The following is an 8893-nucleotide window of genomic DNA, read 5'->3' on the forward strand; positions in this document are numbered from 1 at the left end:
CTCTCTTGAACAGTGCAGTTGTCCCCAGAGTTGTATTTACCCCCAACACACCATTTTTATTCTTGATGCAATCCTAATTTTTTGGAAGATATTTTCAACTGCATGTTCATACTATATATTGATCCAGAGAAATGACCAGTTAGATGTATTGCTTTCCATTTATGCACATACATAACTTCTTTTCATATAATTGCAAATTAAATATTAACAGCATTTTTACCTTAGGGAGTCAACAGCATCATGTAAACAAATTCAGATTTTAGAAACTACTAGTGTGTTTAACATAAATAATCAGTCTTGTTTAACACTAGCTATGACCTGCAATTTGGAATTCAGAACAATAATCTGTTCTTTTTTTTGTGGGACAGTTCTTTATTGTTTAGAAAAATTTTCTGTAATTATTTCTATTTTTACAAGGGCTACCGAGAAACTAAATAAAATAAAACAAAACTGTACAGGTACAAATGATGACACAACAGCAAAGTCATGAAGAATGAAGCCTGTGGCATCTCTAAAAGACTAATTTAACTTGCCCGAACAATAATCTGTTCTTTTTTTTGTGGGACAGTTCTTTATTGTTTAGAAAAATTTTCTGTAATTATTTCTATTTTTACAAGGGCTACCGAGAAACTAAATAAAATAAAACAAAACTGTACAGGTACAAATGATGACACAACAGCAAAGTCATGAAGAATGAAGCCTGTGGCATCTCTAAAAGACTAATTTAACTTGCCCATCCAAATGGAACTTTCCAAAGAAATTCTGCTCATGTTCCTTTTCTGTGTAAAATTCACTTGACTGATAATTTAATCCTTGGCAAACCCAGATCGTTTGTAATTCAGTATCTTAGGTTTATGCCATATTAGTTGGTTTCTCTGTGATTTGTGTATTGCAAGTAAAATCATGGCTTTTCCGTCTGAATAGAGGTAGGAAGATTTAGGGATGTTTGTTTTCACACTGGAGAGTTGGGGTGTTGGTTTGTTTGCTTTTCACATGTGTATAAGACTTTACTATTTGAGCTGTGGTTATCCAAACAGAACTTTGGCATTGATATTTGGCTATGCCCAATACTCCAGAACAACCTATGAGTGTGGAGGATTGTTAACAGTGAGGCATCCCTGCATGGCAAGCCTTGAAATCTTTTGCTTGAATGCATAATGCCAGTCATTTCTTTTCATTTTCTTCCAGCTGAGATTATGATAGTTAGCACGAAGTGAAATCAGAAGGTCAACTTCTGCTGGTCGTAAGCCTGGAAGCAGCTCTCCCATCACAAACACTGCAGGATATTATCTTAATCTTTAGCAATTAGTCATCAGATAATATACAGATAATTTGTATAGTGTCTGTCACACTGTGACACTTTTCTCAAAGAAAAAAAAGCTCACATGCTGTCAGCTCTGGCTTCCTTAGCCCTTAGGAATCTGGCTAGTTTCCATGTCCAACACAGAAGAACACAAGGACTATGCAAGACGTCAGTTTTTTCTAATATGGGGGTAAATTTACTTCACGCTCCCTCCAGTATGCTCCACTCAGAAAATGTGCATTGTTTGGCTAATGTTGGCTGCCTTTATGTTCTCCCCTTTCAAAGCCCTGGAAATTATTGTGCTGCAGGCTCTAACTATTCTTACCGCATGGTCAGTGAGGTGCTTTTATCCCTCTCTTTTTACAGATGAACATTAGAGTTTAGAGGTTTTAATGAAAAATGACCAAACGTGTCAACCTTCTTGGGTTACGAACTGACATTTACATATTTACTTTTTCAACAAATGTAGCCTTTTTGCAGTATGACTTCTGTTCAGAGCACTATTCCAACCACCTCTAGATGCAGTTGTGAGTACACTACCAACAGACCCAGAATATCAGACTGGGTGCCAGGAAAAGGAAAACTGTCCTTGTAATAGCAAACTTAGATGGTTTAAAAATTTTATCAGTAACCCATGGAATATTTACTTCAGTTCGGAACAGAAACTGACTCTTTAGATTGTAATCTGTCCTTCTACTCTTCTTTCCTTCATTTACTATATGTCTTTTAACCTCTGGATGAATAAAGCTGGGATTTTGTAAAGAATAGGCTTGTCTGATCACCTCAGATCATCTACAGAGCAGAGGTAGCCTGTAAACCAGGCTGTGCTAAGACAGGGCAAAAGAAAGGTGAGAAATTATTATCTCACAATGCAAACACCCAATGGTTCTGAAAAGAGGACTCAGTTACACATCCAAGTTAAAAAAAGAGTTATCAAATCGTCATGTATCAGCTCTGTGCCTGTGAAATCTTCCCAGATGAGATGTAACATGACTGTCCTTAAACCTTTTTCATCACAGACTGGGCCAAACTGGATTACTTCACATTTGTCAGGGGCTAACATCGTGTGTGCAGACTGTAGCAAGAGGTAATAAGATATATGGTAACCCATTAAGATGATTAGGATATCCTCACTTGAGCATGTGTCTAAGCTGGTTGCACAAGAAATCTTAAGTATTGCATATCTTGGCTTTGGACAGCTTGGTGTTTTTTCTGAGTTGACAAAAATATATATTATATATACACACACTCATTTTATTATTGCTGATCAAATGGCAACACTTATGAGAAGCAAAGCAAATCAAACGCAATTTGAGAACTCATCTATTTCTACTCCACTCAAACCAAATCAGCCTGTTGAGAATTGCAGGATCGTATGTGTAATTAGCATTGTGATTGTTATATTTGTTTCTTTATGAGACTTTAATGTGTTATTTGTTTCTCCCCCTCTTCTTCTTTCCCTCTTGATATTTTAATATGAATTATTTAGTCAAAAATACTTTAGTGAATCTGTGAGAGTAAATGAATTGTAAACTATCCACCCACATTGTCCCTTTGTCTGTATTGTTAGCTATGACTGTATTCGTTAATACAGATTGTTTCTCTGTGAAGGAGAATGACTGATGTTGCAGTACCATCTGTAGACACTGAAAAGGTTTTAGTGCAATATAGAAGGTGGATCCCACCCCAGAGGAGCTTCTAGTGAAAAGTATAAAGCCAAGGCAAATTGTGTATGCCACACAAGATTCTCATCAGGATTTTTTTTTTTTTTTTTCAGGATTTTTTTTTTTTCTTTCAGAGTTTCTGGTGTTAACATTATTTCAGTCAGGAAGAATTTGGATGGCTTATCCTCTCGACTCACTGCAAAAGAACTAGTTCATCACGTGAAAAGTCTTCACTTCCCCAGAACATCTTTCCATAGTTCAAAAGTTGTTAAGCGATTTTTCTTAATATTTTTGCAAACAAAGTTTAATTATAGGATGATATCGTACAAGTGTACAACTTTCAGGAAAGTGTGAGAATATGAAGACAGATAGTTCTAGTGGAATTTGTTTCCGAGAGAGACAAAGGACTCTGGTTTTGCACTGTGAAGCCCATGTGTTCTTCACTGCTTCTGTTCTGGAGTATGGTTGAAGCATAAGGATAAGTAAGTGAGGCAGTAACACAAAAGTTTACTCAGTCAGGTATTTCTTTTTCATGCTGAATGAGCTTGTCTGGCTACTATTATTTCAATTTAGCAAAGGTTTTAAGTTTGAGCTCAATTACAAGACTGAATTCAAGTTCCATTTCATGTCTCCAACATACTCTGTATTTAAATCTATCTGTAGAAAGACAGAAAAAATGACCAGCCTTCACTTTAAGCATATTCTTACATCTTATCAATTGAGATGAAATTTGGGAGTAAGTTCATATGCTGTTAGGGTCAGTGATACTCCTTTTCAGACAAAAACCTACTGGAAGGAATGGATTGCAGAGACTTGGGTTCTGGCCACCTCTGAAAGCTCAGGCATTTCAAATGTATGTACTGAAATGCTTGATCTTTGTGGAAATTTGACACAGCTTTTTTAAAATGTGTGAAAGTACCTGAAGAACTTACGTCTACTCCCAAAAACATAAGTAAATGATGCAGTCCCCATTGGATTTGAATTACTCTGTTCTATCTTGACAAGATTATGAGCTGACAGGAAAACTTATAAGCTTAAAATTAATCTTTTTCTTCCCCCCCAATTTTTTTGAGGTTCATGACATTACATTTCGTTACGACTTGCGATACTGAAAGAAGTCTGGAAGAAGCAAGCACCTTAGGGTATGGGATATTCATGTCCCTTCAGTGCCAACACTTACAAACTAACTTTTGGTGGATATTATAAAATATCAAAATGAAGAGTTTATTTTGCATACTTTAAAGAAAAAAATTTTGAATTTATGTCAGCAATAAAAACAATATAAAAGTAACAAGATGAAGAAAAAATTCACATTTTTCATACGTTCACATCGTATTTTAAAGATCTAACCATTCTGTTGCACAATTAACTTCTGGCTATACAAAGACCACCAATAGTTCCACATGGCAACATGGCAACAGCAGCAGTAATAAAGCTGCATGTTTTTGTTCAGAAGATGAGATGCTCCTTTCCAGGATCATACAGAAGAAAACAGAACTGACCAAATGCATAAATGATAAAATTCCACACAACCCCCACAAAAAGGACAGTAAAAACCCAACAACCAACAATAAAACAAATGGCTTTTTGTCAAAGGCAAAGCAAGATATAGAGGTTGATTGAAGAATTAATTCATAAAAGTCTGAAAATCAAATATAGATATAAACCAAGACTCCTAATTCAAACAGAGTTTGTATCCTAAAAGAGAGAAAAGACACTGTAGGAACTTGGCAGTTTATCTCTGTAGGAGCTGTTCATATCTTACAGTCAAAGCAAGCAACATAAAAACCTAAGAGAGGAACTCAGGGTTTAAGCTGTGCTACAGTCAGCCCTGCCAAGCCCCATGCATGGCTCATTCAGCTCATTCACACTTCCACAGATAAGCTCTGAGGCTTCCAGTCACTACTCCAAATGTTCCTCTTTTTTTTTTTCACATGCTCACATAAATAGTACTATTCGCAGGAGTTCAGTTAAATAAACAAAACGCTCACAGCACTGAAGCCTAAAACAGTTTTCATTGAGGATGCTGCTACAGGGTCCCGTAACACCTCATGTATAGTAACAGCTTTGTAATGGTTCGAGAACTTTTTTCTGTTCTGCTATTGACCCTGAAAATTATTCTAGCTCCTCAATATCTGCAGCTCCACACCATGTGTCGATTTAATGGTGGTCATTCTTGGACAAAAATATAAATGTGCCCCTCGTTACAAGTCTTTCTTCTTTGTGTTTCTTTCCTGTTTGCACCACTGCTGTCTTTTTTTTCTGATTTTACCGTTCTTCTTGTGGCCTCTAAATGTAACGGGTCTGACCGCAGTAAGAAAACTTGATGCATAAGTATATCAAAAAAGCTAATCACTGCCTTGGCGCAGAAGCCTATTGACCTATCAATCTACCAATCTGGAATGATAGGACTGCATTTTCTGTAGCCACGCAATTTCATCGCTATGTTCCTTAATAGCTAGCTGTACAGTACCATAAAAATCAGTCCAATGAATTTTGGTGAAATGCACTATAATGGGGCCAATAATCATATGAACACTAAGCATGTACTAGGTAGCATTTATTTGATTTTTACAGCAAGGAAACGGGGAAAAAAAGTTACAGAAGCCAGAAAAATGTAAAGGAGGTTTTCATGTCTCAGCAATTGCATAGAGGTAAAATGTAAATTCCCCTTAATACAGAAAAAGTCTGGACATAATAGACATCACTCTGTCATCCCATCCTAACTACATTAATTATTCTTACAATGTTTTTTGACCACCATATCTTAGTTTATGCCAAATTTTTAAGATGCAGATAGAATTGCTGTTTATGTTAAGCTCAAAACATTGGAAAACCCTCTTGTAGTTCTCACTCCCACAACTACAGAAAGCTTTGATCCTACAAGCTTTTGCTCATATAAGTGCACAGAGCACCTTTATCATAACCAAATATTGGACTAAGATCTCCAAAGCAGAAAGCAGGAGCCTCTTCAGTGTGACTGATGTAATAAATGTCCAGACTCACAGAAGGAGAGCTAAAACAATGCCAAAGCCTCCGGCAATTACCGTCTGCTGCCTTGTGGAATCCACTGGCAAGTTGAGCAAAGATGAACCAGCTCAAAATGCTTAGGAGACGACAGTCTCTCCTATGTGCTCTGTCATCTGGATTCACAACCATCAGGTTTCCCTTGGAGACAGGAATATAAACCAGTCCTTCCTTACAGATCATATCTGGAAGATAAGAAGGTAGCCATTTCACCCAAACTGATAGTCCGCAGATCACCTCGGTTGCATATCTAATAGCTAGCTATGAGCTAGATTATTCTAAAATACTTCCTGTCCTAGCCACCTTCTACAGGTTTTTTTTTGTTTTGGAAGAAGTAAATATTCCATGAGAGACAGAAGAATAGAAGAATCCAGGAAATATCAGATATTTGTAGATTTATATTAAGTATTTACTGAACCTGAACTGACCTCTAGATCTCTTCTTTCCTATATGCTTTAACTAAAAGTCTACAGAATTAGCTACACTGCCACATTTTCTCTCTTCCTAGACGTGAATATTTACTGCTTATCCCAGGCAATGTTTTCATTTGGAAGGAATGAGCAATCCAAATATCAGAATACTCAGTAGACTACTGATTAAAGCTTTTACCTGGCTGATAGCAGATACAAACACAACAGATACAAAAAATACCTCAGGTGGAACTAAGAGCTGGTTCTCCAGCATCTCAGGTGAATCACCAATCTCTAGGACACTGGATGGTGGGTATGAGAAAGCCTCTGCTTGTGGTTTACCAGGGTTCAATTCAGAAGATGCACCATGATGCCAGCTGGTTTGCATCCTCCAAGTACAACAGCTGAAGAAACATCTACTGTATGAATGCCCAGAGAACACCAGCTAGGCTTCTCAGTACTGGTGTAAGCGTTAGACATCTCAGGGCCTGCCCAAAACAGACCCATAGGAAGCCAAGGAGACTGACTGGTAAAGATATATCTCCGTGGAGACACCACCTGCTTCCAGTTTTAGAGTATGGGAGTGGGAGAGGACCAGAATTTTGGCTTTGTCATCCATGGGTACGGGTAGACAAGATGCTGCCAACTGTGGTGCTAACAAACCTCAGTTCTGTAGCTAATAGCAGAGTCTGAGCACCAAGGTGGAAGGTTACACCTTGGCTGGATGAGATGCTATGTTTAACATGGGTCAGCCAAGTCTGTGGTCTTCTTCTGAGGTCTGTGACCATGGAGTAGAGATGCTCAACTGATGCTTCCTGCCTTAACTCTATACACAAAACTATATATAAAACTATATATGAAACAATATGACTCTGTGGCTGTATGAGGAGTTCCAGTACTTTTCATGTAGCTGCTCACAGCAGTAAGAATGAAAGTTCTGAACTAAGAATTTTCAAACCCATTCCCTATCTTCCCCAAAACAACTGGAATTACAATGGCAAAAGGCTAGACACCTCTTCACCTTAAAATGTAGATCACAGCTACAAAATTTAATGGAAAGATTCCTATTGTTTTCAACAATTCACTTGGGACTTCAAGGTTCTTTGAGCAGTTCTACCTTTAATATATTCATAACAGTAACTGCAAAAGATTCTTAATCATGATTATCAATTTTTGTTGAGGAAAAAACAAAAGCTTGCATGAACTACAACATAAACCTTCTTGGAGCTGTATTATCTTTTTGATATTATCATTGACTTTAATCAAACAGCAAAAGACATTTACATTTCCCTATCAGTTATATGTTCCAATCACTTGAAAAGAAAAAAGTTGGGTTTACTTAAAAAAAAAAAAAAAGGGAAGAAAGAATTACTAGCTTTAATTGTCACAACTTTGATGCTGGGCTTATTATATCACAGATTCCTTAATAATTTGAATTAAAGGAGGGACAGCAGTAAGTATGCCTTCTAACTCTAATGACAAATAATAACGTGCTTCCTCTTAGCTCAATTAATATGAATAAGAATTTAAAGGACTACTAAAGTGTCTTTTTGAAATCATTACCCTGATTAGCATACCATTAGCTCACACACAACTTCAAAAATAAAATAAGCATAAATGCTTGGTCAAAGAAAAGCCTACATTTCTGAATAATAATGAAAGAAATAATCGACAGCTGCAGCAGTCAGGTTTATTTGCTAAATGCATAGATTATAAAACTCACATGACCTTAGCTACTTTGTCTGCAATAATCTTGTAGTCTTTTGTCATTGTGCTGGTTTTGGCTGGGATAGAGTTAATTTTCTTCACAGTAGCTAGTAAGGGACTTCCGATTCTCCCCCACCACCACCCCCGATCCCACTGGAGGGGAGTGAGTGAGTGGCTGTGTGGTGCTTAGTTGCCGGCTGGGGTCAAACCACGACGGTCCTTTTTGGCACCCAACATGGGTCTCGAAGGGTTTGAGATAACGACAGGTTTGACTGGAATGTGCTAGATCGAATTTTTACCTGTTATAGCTGTTTAGCTATTAATTGGCAGGCTCCTGTGCTTGCCATGGGGCTTGCTTGCCTTGCTGTATATTAGAGTCTAGTGCTCGTTAGTGGCTGCTTTTTGCTTTCGCTGCTTGCTGTACTGCTGTACTGCTGATCATAGCCTTACTCTGCTGCGCCTGGGAACATTTTGATAACAGCAATGGCGATGTGCCTGGGCTGGCAGATGGCCAGGGCATCGCTGCTGCTTCTGTGCTGCTGTACTGGACAGGCTGGAACTCGAGCCAAAGGGACTGTGACCTGTGGATGAGTCCATGTGGGAGCAGGACACCATGAAGCATCTTTGTCTGTGAATAAGTCCCACACCAGAGCAGGTACATCTTGAAGCGTCTGTGGCCGTGGTTATGTCTGTGCCACAGCAGGTATGCCTCTGAAGGGATTGTGGCCCAAAGGTAGGTCCATGCTGCAGCAGGTGCACCTTGAAGCATCAGTGGCTGGGGC

Source organism: Aptenodytes forsteri, unplaced genomic scaffold, assembly GCF_000699145.1.
Source record: "Aptenodytes forsteri isolate BGI_AS27 unplaced genomic scaffold, ASM69914v1 Scaffold231, whole genome shotgun sequence".
Classification (NCBI taxonomy): domain Eukaryota; kingdom Metazoa; phylum Chordata; class Aves; order Sphenisciformes; family Spheniscidae; genus Aptenodytes; species Aptenodytes forsteri.